This window comes from Melanostigma gelatinosum (genome assembly GCF_949748355.1).
Source record: "Melanostigma gelatinosum genome assembly, chromosome: 8".
In the NCBI taxonomy this organism is placed as follows: domain Eukaryota; kingdom Metazoa; phylum Chordata; class Actinopteri; order Perciformes; family Zoarcidae; genus Melanostigma; species Melanostigma gelatinosum.
The window spans coordinates 17,536,224-17,553,013 of NC_136641.1; the positions used below are offsets into that span (position 1 = coordinate 17,536,224).

Here is a 16,790-nt window from a genome sequence, read left to right on the forward strand (position 1 = left end):
CATTATATAATGCACATTATGTAAAATAATAGTTTTCACATTTGTATTGAACACAAATATTCTGAAAGTACCAAGTTTTTGTTATTGAACATTACATGATACGTAATAAAAGTGTGATAAACGTATGCTGCACACGTACCACATCTTACAAAACATGTGGGGTTATTTCTCCACAAAATTGGATTCCCCTGATAACATCTACGACACTGCCAAAAACAGATCAACATATGATGTTTCATCTGATACAATTTCAGCAATGACGGTTTCAACAATACAATTTGATTCATCCGATCAGAAAAGATGGACTTTTATATATTATTATATATTTTTCCATATTTAATTGTAAGCTATGAACATCTAAAACAAGTATACCTTAGCACAGCTAATTAAAAAATCTGTCTTCAAATATTAATAAATACAAATGTATTTTTGAGAGCTTGACCTGAATGGACCAAAGCGGTGTGAGACTGATGCAATCAAACACAGAAAAAACCTAACATCTAGGTTGTTGAAAATAAATTCCACAGTGAAACTTGTTCAAATAATATAACTAAGTACTACAAATGCAACAAGTACAACTACATCCAGGACTAGGACTTGTCCTGATGTCCGGCGGTCATTATCATTGTTTCTTGACACATGTACACCCGACAGCCAAATCGAAGGGACACTTGCACCACTCGTTATTGCCTCGCTTGCGGTAGACGGAAATCTGGAGGAAGATAGGTTTGGCGACCATGTGCTCCACAGTGCAATCCTTGCAATCAGCATAGTCAATGCGTGCTGGCAGTCTGTCTGCTTCAGTATTATGACTGAAAAAAAGGGGGAAAGTGTCCATGAAAATTGAGGCATACATGGAAGCAGATTGGAAAAAAAGGCGGAAGTGACAAATTATGGAGAACAGAACCATCAAAAATCGTGTCAATGAATAAATAAATTACTGTATAAATAAAGTTCATACAAATAAATACATAAAGAAAAATTGTATGGAAGAGTGGATAAATAGGGGAATTAGTACAAAGTTAAATAAATAAAAAAGCAAATTAAAACTGAAATATCAATTTATGTCACATTTTATAAATTAATTGATAGCTACATTTGGATATTGAAATATGCTTTTGATACACAATCCCATTGTTGACGCACAACCGCCTTTACCAAATATTATTCATCAAGTCACTTTCTTATTTCTTCTTTTGGCAGGTTCTGTCAGGCACAGAAAATGAGAGGCTACTAAGGCTGCTTAATACAGGAAAGGTATTGATACATTTAATTGTTCTAGCACTTCATTCAAGTTCTTGTAACAGCTAAAAAAAAATATTCAAATCCAAGTTATTCTTTTTCATGATCAATTGATTTGATATGTTGGAGGTAAGCAGGGTTTGAACTTCTACTCCAGCTCTCTTCTTCCATTCTTGACACAATGCCTTTTAGGAATGCATGAGAAGATGTGTGCCTTTCCCACCTTCTTTTTTTGATTTCTGATGTGTTCGGACGACACTTTGAACCAGTTGTCTTAGCATAACCCTTGTTAGAAGCTTAAGACAAAGTTCAACTCTGCAAAGTGACTCAATTACTTTGACTCCAAATATCTTTTAAAATAGCTATTATTAATTATTTATACATCCCTCAATGTACTGTTAGTTGAGAAAAGATTCTCTCCTCTGGCCAACAGAAAGGAAACTCACCTGATATTCCAGGGTGCAACTGAAGAGTGCTCGAGCTCCGACACGTGTTTAAAGTCCAGATAGCAATTCCTGGTAGCAGGTTTACAGCCAGGGTCACATACAGGGCTGCTGTACACCGTCCCCATCAGTCCCAGTGATAACTGGAAACACAAGTAATATAAATGTATAGATGTATGTTCGATTCACATTATCAACATCATTTGCGTTTCCTATCTCTCCTCACTATCTAGTACCAAATAAAAGCTAAAATGCAAAAAAAAAACACAAATAAACAATAATCATATTCGTCATATTGTTGTAAAAATATCTTCTCACACCACCTGCTTCTATAAATGAAATAGCGTTCAAAGCTTTCATGAATTTTGCAGTCAAAATTATTCTTGGAAGGTTCTTGCACAGTATTATTTTTATGTGGGGCAAAATCCTTCTAACTATCAGCACCTTTCTTTGGTAGTAGAAGGCATATAGTCTAATATTTCTGCACTGCATGTAAAAAGCATTAGGTCAGATGTATCAATCTATTGATCTGTGACGAGGTCTAAACTGTTTCTGTTCACAGATCATTGATAGTACTCACCAAAAGAGCAGTGAAGTTCATGGTGAGGCTGATGAACCGAAGCAAATTCATTGAAAGCAAAGTGAAAAAAGGTGATCCCTCTCCTGTTGTCTAAACTCAAGTGTCCTCTTCCACATACCTGTACTCTCTCTCTCAGCGCTATTTATGCCAGTGGTGACGAAAGAGCATTTGCATAAATGGGAAATCACCGGAGGCTATCCCCATGACACCATCAACAGTATGTTGTCATCTCAACTTCATATTCACCTGTGATTCTTGATTTCATTTATGGTTTAATTCCTCAGGTATTAAAAGAAAATACACAACTAGCTTCCAGAAAACAATACAGAGAGCTGTGGATTTTCCTTTTTTGATTTGACTTCAGTATATTTTTGCTAACTATTGACAAGTGTTCATTTTTGACATCTTACAAACGTCGATAACGTCAAGACAGGACCTAAAACACAGAGGTATATGGCTTAATCCATTATCCTGTTCAAGTCGATATTTTATATTTTATATGATGTAAGTCTATTTCTAGACACATTCATATTTGAATGACGCATTGGCTGACAAAGTAGTATGAGTAGTCTTTGTAAAACACAGAAAACCAGACAAAAAAATAAATAAAAATGTTATCAGTGTGGATTTGAACATCGTTGCGTCATCCTGGTTTTCTCCTGATACCATGAAACAAACCACAACAACCGCAAGGACAAGTGAAAGGGATTCCTCCACTGATGCCAGGGGATTACACAACTATTACAGGAAAGCCACCACAAACGCCCACGCAGGAGGCTATCCCCATGACACCATCAACAGGCGCGTGGTAACAAGTATCCAGCCCACGTGTCTAGCGTGCAATCCCTGCTTGCTCCCTTGCTTCCGTTGAACTGCGGCGGTTCAGCAGGGACAAAACTACTAAATAGGTATACAATAAATGAATAGTAATGCATGCAGTGGGAGAGGCTGAACTGTAAGCAAGTGCCGAATTTATAATAATAACTAATAAACTCATAACTAATAACAAAACAGATTTTTGCATGTGTGTCCCAATTTGAGCAAACAAATGGGCTATGGTCAAAGCTGCTCACTCTCAGTTTTGGCATTTTTACAAACACATTAACTTCAAGGAACAGCATTCAATCAAAGTTGTATTTTTGGTCATCTGAGGAATCAAAATCCAATATTCCCTCTTTTAATTCTGGTTGAGTCTCCTGAGAGACAATATCTGGCTCTTAACACTAGATGCTGCACTTTCTTTGCTAAGAGTGCGCTGAAACTGAACCCTTCAGTAAATGTACTGTAAAACCAAAATGTGCGAAAAGAAGTGAGGAAGGGAAGTTAGTCCAGTCAGTGTGAGCAGAAAGCTATATAGCAGTTGTGTTTTAGTCTAGATCCACAAATGACTCCATAAATTCACACGCTCAAGATATCACATTCATTTTCTACATATATTTTTCCAATCAACAGTCTATTTTTCGGGAGAATAGATTTGAGTCATAGGTGTATAAAGAGAACCGGCTGCAGCGTGGGGGGGGGGGGGCGCTCCATTCATTCCTCCATTTGCTCAGTGAAACAAAAAAAGTTTAATTCTGGCAATCTTCCACTTCCTTGGGACCCATGGAGCAATGTTTAACCCCGCCTCCCAGCCTTAGTTCTTGGGCTCATTCACATGAACGGAGGAAGGAAATAACTCTGGATTTGGCTATTGGTGCATTTTACAACTTTTGGGACCTCGTGGTTTCAAAACTTTCTACTGATTTACAGAAGTCTCTTTCCTTATGTAAGTCTAGGGGGGAACGTTTTGTGTGGAACTTAACTTACTTTCTTGAGTTTATTTACTGGACATACTTAACTTACATTGATGACTGAAGTTACAGAACAAGCAGGGCTGGAATTTCACCGGTTTACAATTGCTCCACTGTCTGGCCTTGATGCCCCGCCCGCACTGCCCCAGCTGATTTTGCCGTTTTCTCCTCTGCTTCTTTACTGTCAATATGTTTTTTAGACACCAGTGTTTTTTGTTGTCTGAATTCTTATTGGGCCACATCTAATCAAACGCTGTGCACATGACCACCTGGAGGTCAGATTTTGAGCCTGGTGGAAAACCGGACTACTTATTTATGCACTGCAGTGTGTTTCAGGAGACTGTGACTGTTTCACAACGCATAGGTAGGTGCAGTTTGACCTGAATCATTAAAGTGGTAAAATTAAATAAAATTCCTAGATATCCCATGGAATTATTTTGATTGTTATCAACTTAATAATGAACAAATAAGTATGAAGACCGCAAAGACCGTCTTCTTGTGAAGACAGAAGTTTATTTAAAAAAAAGACTGTATGCATTTAACAAACGGAAATTGACACCTCTCACACAGAAATCACAAAAACAGTTCAAAAAAACGTTGTGTTGTTGGCTTTTGTAGGAAACACGCGAAAATGAGGTGTAACTTTATGAAAGATATCACGAGCCAATACGTTGCAATGGTGGTGATAACAACTGATGACGACCATTTGTTTTTTGTACTTCTTTCGCACGTTTTATAACCCTTTTCGCTGTCTTTTACTCAGATTATGTTGAAGTCAGTTTCCACTGATGCACTTTCATTTTTGGGCACGCCGCTCTCCTTAACGCCATTAGATATAAATCATTTTATGGGACCATAGTCTATATGGGTGTATACAATGTTTTGTGTAAACTACTCCACCCAACATAGGGCGTACCTCCTGTGTTGCACTGATCGTTTGCATTGGATGTAAATCTTGAGTCGCAGAATTGTTAAGAGGTTGTCTGGGAACCGGAAGGTCAACGGTTCGATCCCCATGTCATGTGTGACATGAAGTCATGTCACAATGTCGAGGATACATTGTCAACCCCATTGTATTGTATTGTATTTATAACTTGGCCTCACACTGAAAGTATGATGACATTTCTCAGTGAGTCACTGTCAATCCTTTCTTCTGCTTTTCTCCGCACCCACCTGGCAACAACAGTCTTGGCATTTAGCCCAGAGCATACATACAGGATATTTCCAAAGAATTTCTAGAAAATAATTTCTAGAAAAAAAAAAATGTCACCTATGTCACTGATCGTGACATAGGAGCATGCTTTAGCTTGCAAGTGCACATACATGTTCATACAAGTTCACGTGGATTCACTTTTCAAGTTTTCCAATGTTATACATTGATTGCAACCATATCTGCACAATTTCAAAAAGTATAAAATATTATAAGTGTTTTATAAGTTATCTTTATGAATTTTACTTAAAATACAAATGTGTTGTGACGGAGATGACGTTGTGTTGCGGAAAAGACATCTGTTTGAAATGAAATGTGACCAACAACAAAGGAAATATAAGACACACTGCACCTAATAGGCAACTTCCTATATAATAAAAATAATGACAGATCTATAATTAAATTTTTGTATGCTCCTTTATGTGTCATGGAAATTCAACAAAAATAAGAAATAGGTTTTAATTTTTCCTATTCCTGCAAAGGACAACTTTTTAAAGAAAGAATGTTTGATTGCGCATGAGAAAGCAGAAACTGACAGTTTGCAAACCTTATGAATAATCTGGGGGAGAGGTTTCGATTAATTCTGGTGGATGTAAATATATCGCATTGCCGTCTTAAAATATCCACTCCAAGTATCAGCATGTAACCGAAACCGCCTTTAACTCCAAATCTACTCACGGTTGTCTGTGTCCCAACATGCCCAGCAGATGAAAAGGCTTTTATTTTCTAAATATATCCAATTCTATAATCATTTTCTGCTTCTGACCTCATTTAAAAATGTCATCAAATTAACATGGACATTGACAAGAGAAAAAAAAGGTAATTTGGAAGGAAAGCAATGCTCCGATGACTCAAGACTAAACAGATATCCCTTTCCCACCAGACTTAGCAGCTACATGCAGTGTTTTAGACACAACAAAACCTGCTTAAAATATGTGATTTCCTATTGCCATTGACTTATTCAGTCTCTCTTTCTAAATCTCAATCCAGAGTCAGTGATTTTTGGAACAATTTAAAGACTAACAAGTTTAATTTTAGATAGAAGTGTGTTTTACAATGATCAGTCATCCAAGTCATTTGTCCTGGGACTGAATGCAGATTCTAACCTTTCCAACAAAACCAGATGTTAGTGGGTTTCTGTCCAGTGGGAAAGGTGCTTTAAACTAGACGGTATGTTTAAAGATGAACAATCAGCTCACACTATACCAGAAAGACATCCAGTATCCGTCTGGGTGTTGTGTGATGGTCAATAGATGAGTCAATGCTAATGAAGAAGACAAAAAGGTGAAAATGTGTTAAGTTGTAAGAATTTTTACACAAGAAGCACAAGAAAAGCTTTTTCAACACAAGGAGAGACAGAAAAAGAGCATAACATTACAAAGACGATGGATGGCATCTCAGAAGGGAAAACAAAACAAACAAAAAAATAAATAAAAACCTCGGTTAAACTCGTTTTATCATCGTGATAAAAGCTACAAAAAGCTAACAATGTTCAAATTCTCTTGAAATACAGAACTATGATACAGAGACACTACCATGCTCTTATCTCCCCCTCCTTCCACTTAATCTCCACCCTGTTAGTTACTCCTAAAGAGGGCAGATGAACAAATGTTGAGTACTGTACGTGGACGCGACTCATCACAGCCCCGCTGAACTTTCTCAGGAGAGTGGCAGCAAGCCGGACAGGGATATAAACTCTTAACCGACTGCCGTCTTTTTTTGACAAGTGTGCTGGTGGTTTAGTCATCACTGGCACATTCAATTCAATGTCATCGCTTTGAGTTATAACCTTTTGCGTGTGCTTCTGTGATTTTTCTGGAGGATGCCAATAAGGAGAAATTTATTTCGAAAAAGAATTTGTTGGGATTTTTTGTCATTTTTGCTGAAAGGAAAAAAACAAAACCAAAAACTTTTTATTGGGCAGTTAAACTGCTTGCTGAGGCTTGAAGCAGACGTCACTTAGTTCGCTGCTGTCTGACTATCTAAAAGACTGTGCGTGTGTGTGCAGTATGTTTTACGTGTGCACGCGTAGCAGCATTTGAGAGATCTGTGCCAGTGTAAAAACTAAGATGTGTTGGAGTTTGCTTTGATTAAAAACATGTCTTGGCATTAGTAGTTTTGATTATGTATGTTAAGCTGCTCAGAGCTCGGGTCAAGAGGTCATTATTCCCTCTCAAATATCTGTTTTGTGTTGCTGCATTACAGTATTATAACAACTCTATTTACTACAAAGTGATATATCAAATTGTGCTCATTTTGCAATGGTTATTTATTAGTTGTATTATATTTTCAGTTTCAAATATATCCAGGTCTTAAAATGTTGCAGGTAGCCACACATGTATAACGTATAACTCCCCGTGCAGTAGTGTAAATCCTTCAACAGGAGGGTGTTCTCATTTCTGAGAAATGTGGGTTTCTGGCCAGTTGACAGAATTAGGCTCATTTGGATCAGATGTCTTTTACTGTGTCCACACAACTTTGTTATATTTTCTCTCTTTTTTGTCTTGCAAGTTTTTGGTTTTTATAAGATATCTTAGAAAAATGTGAGAGGAATTTGCACCCATCTGTCTGTGTTCTCTGTCCTCGTGGTATTTGACAGAAGTTAACCTCCACATCCTCTCGCAAATTAACCACATGGTTTTTGGTTGTTGAATGTGTTCAGCAAACAAAGTTCAACATTTTTCTCACAGAAAGCGTCAGAGACAGCCCAAAGTTATTTGTTTTTCCACTACAGGCAGATCCTTTAGATATGACTATTTGTAGAGAGGGAAACAGAAAGGTGAAGATGTGACTGACTTTTCAAGGGCAAAGTCAATTCAAAGATACTGTAGGTCAACAGCTGTGAGCACAACGCACTCTCTATGGTTTCACAATGATTTTTGATCATCTGTGCATGATTAAGAATGTGGGAAACATTTGCCAAGATGACAAAGCAACACTTGACACGAAGGATGAAAAAATCCCCAAAAAAGAAAAATGACAAACTCTAAACAGGAACAGTGACAATTGACGGTTACTTCAAAAAGTTTCACTTCTCTAATGTCCGCCTCTGATGGGCTCAGACTTGCCATGGCATTTCCCACAAAGAACTACAAAGGAAGCTACACAAGAACTCCGTTATCCATAATGCCACACTCTGAAGGCAATTTTACAGCTAGAGTGACACGTTCCCTAACTAATCTAAAGCAACACACTGTAAACATGTTTTGCAAGGCCAACAACAGAAAGCGGTTTGTTACCCTTGATATCCTGTACATCTTAAATACGGTCTGGAAAACTAAACAAATATCTGCTTTTAGCTGCCGATACAAATCAAGTGATCACATGTGCAAACCAGGTAGCGGTAGATGTTGCCATTAAGTCAACTGTGAAAAGTTGCATTGGTGGTATAAGAAGAATATCATGCTCACTCACTAGGGTTGTGCGATTGGACAAACATAAACTATCGGCGATTGGCTGAGTACATCGCCGGGTGTTGCCAGGTGGAACACAAACACACCTGTGCAAATATATTGGCAATCGCTCGTTGCTGGTGGCCAGTTGGAACATTTTACACTTAAATGCAAACTATAGTGAGAGAGGCTGAAGTCAAAGTTTAATACGGTTTAAAGCAGGGGTGGCCAAACTTCGGTCAGCTGCCAGATTTTAAATTTGTATTTTTGATGGAGAATATGGCTTGAGCATATTTCTAATAAATGTCACTGTATGTACGCAGATCGGCAGAGATCTTTTCCAGACGTGGTTTGTGTGCGAGTAATTGCAGAATTGCGGCAGTGTATGGTTGATTGCGTGCAGCGTAATGTCTCAGGGAGACATCAATTATTGTTTCAATGTATGTTTTAAATCTCCTTTACTTTTTACGACTGAATTTTATTTCTTACACTGTTTCTTTAATTGTTTTTAAATCTCCTTTTCTTTTGCCTTATGTTTTGATGCTTTTAATGGTTTTATGTGAAGCACTTTGAATTACCTTGTTGTTGAAATGTGCTATACAAATAAACTTGCCTTGCCTTGCCTTGCCTACGTTGCACATCCTAGTTAAAACACGAAATGTCAACTGAAGTTAGTGAAATTATTTGGCACAGAAACCAATATATTTCTGTGTCTTCCATTTGTTGCGTCTTAATATTTACATCGTAACGTTTTAAGGGCGCCCTTAGGCCAGAAACAGAAACCAATTTCTGCCTGTTTTAACGTCACAGATTTACAAATGACATCATTATGTTTTAAGTGGGCACTAAGGCCATGCACTGCATTACAGTTCAAACATATTGATAATTGATTGTTTGATTTTTCTGTATACGGCCGACATTCAAAAAAATGTTTTGTTATCCGTGGTTTAAAGATTATTACAACAGCATTCTTCATTTTCAGATGGCCACATTTTATTTGGAAAAACAATCTTGATAAAAGTCTATTTGGCATATTTACAAACATTTCATCTCTACAACACGAGAAACAGAGACATTAAATATCAGTATAAACAATTTTTTTTCTCAATGTAAAGAGATACATTGTGTTGTGACAACAACATATTCCTGGAGTGAGACTGACCAGTCAGCATGTGTGGAGGTGCAACACGTTAAGGATCAACATAATACAAAGCAGTAGTAAAATCATTTCCATAAACCCGGACTAAATTAGCCTGGTTTTACATTGGTGTATGAAAGAGCAGACAAGGTGAACCTAGCACACCTCATTTACATTTGTTTTTAGCAGGAAGGAATTTTCTTTTCTCCAAACAGCTGAACGGGTGTGACCCGACGATTCTATTTACAGTTTCGGTCGCCCACACACTCAAACAATTGTTCTGCACAGTGTGAATCCAAACACCTGTTTTGTATTATTTATTTTGGGCATGGCAACTTCATGACAGGCTGAAATTTACATAGATGACAGTCCATTTATTGTGTAGTTGCTTAGTCACTATATCTGTTGTCATTCTAACTTTCACTGCTATTTTGGAGATATATTTACTGTACTGTGGTGAGATTTAAACCTTGCTTACCTCAACAATCACATTTACAATTCATTGTAAAAGTATATAGGGCAACGCACACCAGCGGCATTAAAGCACCGACACCTGAATTGTTTTCTTTGTAAAAACACACCCACAGGAAAAGTTCTGACTCGCGCTCCCGCTTTCCTGTGATACTATCTCTGTTGTGCAGGAGGAGTCCTGAACGTCCGAACAGACAAGAAGAAAAACGTTAGCGTTAAAGGAAACACTCTACTAGGTGGATGCGTGAGTAAAATGTGAGGTCTCGTTAGGGGAATCTTCTGCGATCTCCCTCCACTGAGAAGAACCTGATGTTGGCGATGGGGAGGAATAGAGTCACCCTTGTGTGGTAGCATTCGCACACAGTAGATGAGGTGGGCTACGTATCACTTCTATCAAATACAGGTCTTGCGCATAGAGTAGCACAAGAGCGATAGTGGCACCAGATACTTTCGGTTCCCTACCTGGGTGTTGAGGCACAGCAAACTCGTGGTAGACTTGGCTGCTGGTGATGGTCTGGGTGGCTTCTGGCACTGAGTGGTATCCTGCAACAGACACAGCAAACTTTGAACTTGGTGGTTTTGAGATGGCGCAAAAGTTGAGTATCATATACGGATACAATCACAATTTCACCATAGCATGTATATGGTTTATTTTAAAGCAGATGTCATAAATGTGCCAGTGTTAGCCAAAAGGCTATTTTCAATGCTTTCAATGTTGGCCATGGCAGTAAATGAAAATAATTGACATTAACCCTTGCATCGCTCTTGGCCAGTAGAAAGCAATCATTAGTTATACACCTTTACTCTGTACTGTTACAGGCCCGCGACCTTTTCCGTAGAAATCAGTTCACAGACTGCTATAGGCATCCGAGAAAGTCGGGGAAGTTCTCGGTTTACACAAGTACATTGTAAAATATAGCAACTTTAGGTTTGGAACATTTCATCCCATTTTTAAAATGTGCTTTTAGAGCTGAGCCACTGTAAAGGCCAAAGTAATTTTAATCTAAAGTGGGGAAGATAAATCCCGATCTCAATCTGTCCCTTATACATTCTAAAATGTATTGTTAAAATTGCGGTGATATGCATACAATTGTGGTGATATGCATAAAAGCCAGACTGAATGTAAAAAGCTAGAAATGCAGACAGAAAACACTCGTGTCAGGGGATGCCCTACCGTGCCGTTGCGAGTGCGGTTGTAGTCTGCTGCTAGGCTCCATGGGTTCTTCATTGTGGAAAATGAGTAGAATGTTCCCGTTCCATTTACCCATTGCAATAGAGTTCCCAGACACTCCAGGCACTGGAAAAAGAAGAACACCGATGGAAACATGTGACCGATTGCCATAAGTGGATTTACCACACTGTTTCTATGAAGGCACCAACCATAATGGCAAGAACATGTGTGACACATCTTTATTTTTTTTTACTTACAATGAGAGTTGTTGTTGTTCCCTGGCTGTTGCTCTCCAAGAGAGTAGGCCATCATTCCTCCGTTTCCATTCCCATTGGTGGACGGCACTGACGCCAGCAGGCCTGAAAGACACAAACACATTTATTTTATTTTATGCAATAGTATAAAACATAACTATGAATACAAATATGAACATTTACAATAGAATATGATAAATAAACAAATATAAGTGTCAAAATAAGTCTGTTTTTGGCCATTTAACAAAGACAGATGACAAGATGGAAAACCATTGGAAAACCGTTTTTTTCCACTGTTTATATGTGAACAGCCAACAGTGTGTGTTAACACGTTGGCATGCCAACATAAAGCATTAAGTTTCAAAGCATAGGTGGAAGTGATGGAAGTTAAGTTAGGTCAAGTAGAGCTGAGTTTGACGAGCTTAGTCTTAGTCTGCTTAGGCATTTGTCACACTGAAGATTTTTTTCATTCTTCTTTTATCCAACAATTTAGTTGTCAGTGTGTAATGAGTAGTGCTGTCACAACCTCAACATTTTAATATCTCGATACCAATGCTAAAACGATACCAAGGCAAAAACCTCAGGAAAAGTCTACCTATTCTGGTTTTAGCAGCGGGTATTGGAATAACTTCCTATTATCGGTATACCGTAACACTAGTAATAAGCTTTGAAGCTCCAAGGGACAACTGGCACGGCTCTGCCGTTTTGTTAATTCATTGATCTCTTACCCAGTCCCCTGTATCGGCTGAGTTGCTGGTAGATCTGCTTCATTCTCTCGATGTTAAGTCGGCTCGCCTCTGCGTGGTGCACCATGGGCTTTGGGTAATGGAGGCCTATTATGCACTTGGCGGCTGCCTGCACGGACTCCGGAGCGTTCCATGGGTCGTAGATATATTTAGCAGGGAAACCTCGGCGGACGGGTAAGTATCGTCTGGAAGCACAGGGAGACATTAGATTAGCAGGCTTTTGTCAACCTGATGGAGAAGGTTACAGAGTAAATCAGGGGTGATGTAGGGATGCAATAAGTATCAAAATAACATTTCGTAAGGTTAAGAAAAAGTTTTCTATTTTAAAAAAAAGAAAGAGGTATCAAATTGAATTGTGAAATATTTAGAATTAAGTGCAAATGTATTTTTCACGATCTCATCAATAACCATGCATATATATGATAAGATAGAAATTAAGGTGTTTTATTACTAACATTACAAATGAATCATTGTGTTATGTGACACAATTCAAAAAGGTACCCACAATGAAGTCCCCGTTGGGGTCAGTGTGTCGGCCGAAGCCCACGGGGCAGTAGCAGTGGAAAAACTGCTGGAAAAAAGAACTGCAGGACAGCCACATCCAGCTGCCTGCAACTCCTCAAAGATCTGCCACACAAAACACCAGATGTTTGTTTTACACTTGATGCAGAGGTTGCTTTAAGTGTCATAGGTTATAGAGAACTCAAACACAAACTTTGATATACGGGAGGTCACCATTTTTCGTCTTTGCTTTATTTGGCATTTAAAAATGAAACGGACGGGTCTAAATGTGCGAAAGCATATTAGGGCTATTGTAGATTAAAAAAATAAATAAATAAATAAATTAAAAAAAAAAAAAAAATAAAAAAATAAAAATAAAAAAAATAGATAGATAAATAAATAAATAAATAAATAAATAAATAAATAAATAAATAAATAAATAAATAAATAAATAAATAAATAAATAAATAAATAAATAAATAAATAAATAAATAAATAAATAAATAAATAAATAAATAAATAAATAAATAAATAAATAAATAAATAAATAAATAAATAAATAAATAAATAAATAAGGAGCCTGGGTAGAAGGGCAATATTCAAAGAAAAAAAAAAAAACTTCGCAAATACATTTGGGAACATTTCAATTCCCGCCTCAACACATCGACAGCGAGCTGATGGCTCACAGCCAACAACGGCAAAAGTGCCTGGGGGGGAAGCGGAGGGTGGGTGCTACGCTCCCGCAGTGACGCTGTCGTAGGGGACGAGCAGTGCAGAGCAGCGGCTGTGAGCTAACCAGTGTGGTATGCTAACATGCACCAACATGCACTAAAAGCACTCACGGCGATGTAAACAAGCTTGGCGTACACAACACACAGAGGGAGAGCTGCTAGTGTTCGTTTGGAAATAGGAATGTTCAATGAAATTGAATGGGCCAAAAGTGGGTGACATGAGTCATTATTGCAGTTTAGGTCTAGTCTCATATCCTCTGTTGTTCCTCCCCTGTACTGAACATTCCTGCATTCTCACCTTCCTCCCAACTGATCCACAGCTCCCCCTGGTGAGAAAGCAAGCCACGGCATGCCTGGCCAGGTGATGGATCCAGCCCTCTGCCTCAGCTGAGTCATGATCATCATGTTAATATACATATGATTATATTGGGTAAAGGATATTTGAAAGTGTGTTTCAATTGTCACTTAAAACTATCATAAATATGTTCTCTGATTCACTTTCAAGCATGCAGAAGCCTAAAATCAGGAGGTGCAGTACTGACTTTTCTCTCCAGGTGGCGCTCTATCCTGGTCAGAGCCTCAGTCTCTCCTCCCGGCCACACGGCTGTAGGCAGGCCCTCCATGTCGAAGCCTAAAAACAATCTGAATCACCTTCCTGGTTCACAACAGTGTTGCATTCGTTTTCCCATGAACTGACAACACTGCATTGTTGAGGGTTCGTCATATTTCTAATGCAGGGGTTGGTTTGAGGAGTTCTCCTCCTGCTGCCTACACCAGGTCTATACTTGATCAAGTGCAGGTGTGTGTGCGCGTTTGTTTTCTCACACAGCTCCTCAAGGGAGGGGACCCCGTACTTGTCTCCGTGGTCCTCAGAGATGGGGGTGACGCAGCGACCCATCACAGTTTCTGACATTGTCTCCACAGGCATCTCAGGAGGATCCAGGCGACTGACCAGAGTCTGGAAACGCTTGTAGGTGAGAGGAGGCTGTCCGCCATTCAGCTCTATGATCCTGGGGAAGAAAGGACACAGGGACTGGTCAAATTTCTTAATCTTAAATCTCATTTATTATTCATAACTTCAGCCAAGATGTGCACTCATCTGGCTGCACGACAATGAACTAACTAAAATAATCCAACATAGTGTATGTTTTTAAAACAGTGTCTGTGTTTTGCTTACTTGTCCAGGTCGTAGAGGGTGTGTGATGTCTTGACGATGACCTCCACCCCTGCCTCCATGGCCAGCTTCTCTCTCCTTCCCAAAAGGCTCCGAGTCACACTCAAAGGTCAGGCGAGAGATCTTCCACTCCTGAGACAGAGAGAGAGAGCTGACTGTCAGATAAACCAGCCTTTTGAAGACTGACAGTCCAAAACCCAACGACGCTATAAAAATAGCAAAAAGCTGCAAATTCTAACTCTTCAGAAACTGGAATGAGTTTGATAAAAAGGACTTTGTTCAAGTGAGATTATCAGAGCTGGTGCAAATTTTCTGTAGATGCGGACCTTAAAGAGCCGCGGGAACACGTTGGCTGGTTGGCCCCTGATGACAAAAAGGCGAGAGTTGAGCTTCCGAAGGTTGGCGTCCAGATCCTCCAAACACTCGAGGAGAAACCTGAAGAGGGAAGACACATATTCATTACTGATCGACTGATTATATTCTAGAGTCACGAGGCAAACACCTCAAATTGTACATCATTATTGGTCCTACTTGTGTTACACTTTCACTTTTCTTCATGCTGCTACATGTTTCTTCTGCAGTTGTTGTTTGACATTTTTTGGCCCAACAAACGAACATCAACTTGTTTTGTATGGTAACGGTGTTAAAGAGGATTATGTTATTGCAAGTTTGATTATAGTTATACATTCAGAAATAACTTGTGATGAAGATAATTACATATTTTTGATCTTCCACCACTGTCACAATACATAAAAGTCATCCAATTACATGGAAACTATTGAAACAATGAGTAGGTTTTTGCATTTCTATGCTTGTAGCTGCATGTCTAGACCAACTGTTGATAACTGTGTATCTGTTTATCAGATTTTTTGGCTGCCCTCCTTCTATCGGAGTGGACAAAAAAACATAAAAATATCATGTTCAGATGCTCAACAAATCATTCTGGGTGACATATTGTCAGTTATGTGCATGTGTGTGTGTGTGTGTGTGTGCGTGCGTGCGTGCCCACTTGCATTCATCGAAACCTTTTGTATGCATGCGTGTGTGTGTCTGTGCACATGAGCCCAAACGTGAATGACTGTGTGTGCTCATGTGTGAGCATTAATACATGCTTCCACTTTGGTGAGCCTCTGATGACCTGTGTGCGTTCGCAACTTCCTCTTGGTGTTCCTGGCTGCTTCCTGCTTATTTGTGCAGATGTGTTGGCTGCCTGGTAAATACATCAGTCCTTATACAACTGCTCTGGCCTACATCTGGTAGAACGCACACACTCCGCATGGACTGCTGCACCACAACACAATCCCTTATCTGGGTAACCTCATTTCTGGTTGTGGAGGGCACACATATCTCTCTCAGCAGGAGCACAGAGAGACCAATTACTGAACCGTTGGGTGTTAATGAAAAGCAGTAAACCCTAAGAAAAAGCAAATACGTTTTTACGACTGTTTGAAAATTCTCGTCGGTCAACTTCGGTGGTCCTAAGTGTCATTCCTGCATAGGGAATGGTCAGGTGAAGCGTTAAATGATGGCTACATAAACACCTACTCTGCAAAGGTGTTTCCATAATCCATTTAGCTCATCAACTACTCCCGCCCCTCGAACCCAGACTGGCCAATCATAACGTGGAATCCGTCAGCGACAATTATCCGGCTCTGCTCCATACTCTCATGCAGTCGTTTCACATTTTCTTCCGTTTTTTTAGCTGGTTCTGTGGATTATGAGCTGTTTCGAGATGGTTGAACGTTGTGTTATAGTGGTACTCGTACCCGGAGAGGTTGGAAGGAGATGTACGTTTCTAATATTGGCAGAGTATGTTGGCACATCATCAACTAGTGTTAGCGCACCTCTATTCTACGCAAGCTACTGAAGTGCAGTAAATGTCAGTATGGTAGCTCTGACAGCAGGGGGCGGGCTTTGCAAAGGGTAAATTGAGGATTTTCCCGTTTT

The 16,790-nt window shown here is 39.1% G+C and overlaps 1 pseudogene across 1 annotated transcript; it reads right to left on the bottom strand.

Moving 5' to 3' along the window:
* Positions 1-622: 622 nt before the first annotated feature.
* On the bottom strand, positions 623-16,504 carry LOC306780698 (cryptochrome-1-like; annotated as a pseudogene). Its single transcript has 14 exons — positions 16,446-16,504; positions 15,170-15,278; positions 14,847-14,975; positions 14,495-14,679; positions 14,208-14,300; positions 13,947-14,133; positions 12,939-13,055; positions 12,420-12,622; positions 11,695-11,796; positions 11,441-11,563; positions 10,729-10,809; positions 10,377-10,444; positions 1,689-1,828; positions 623-812 (listed from the first exon to the last, which is right to left on the bottom strand). The product of its transcript is annotated as a cryptochrome-1-like (transcript).
* Positions 16,505-16,790: the final 286 nt, after the last annotated feature.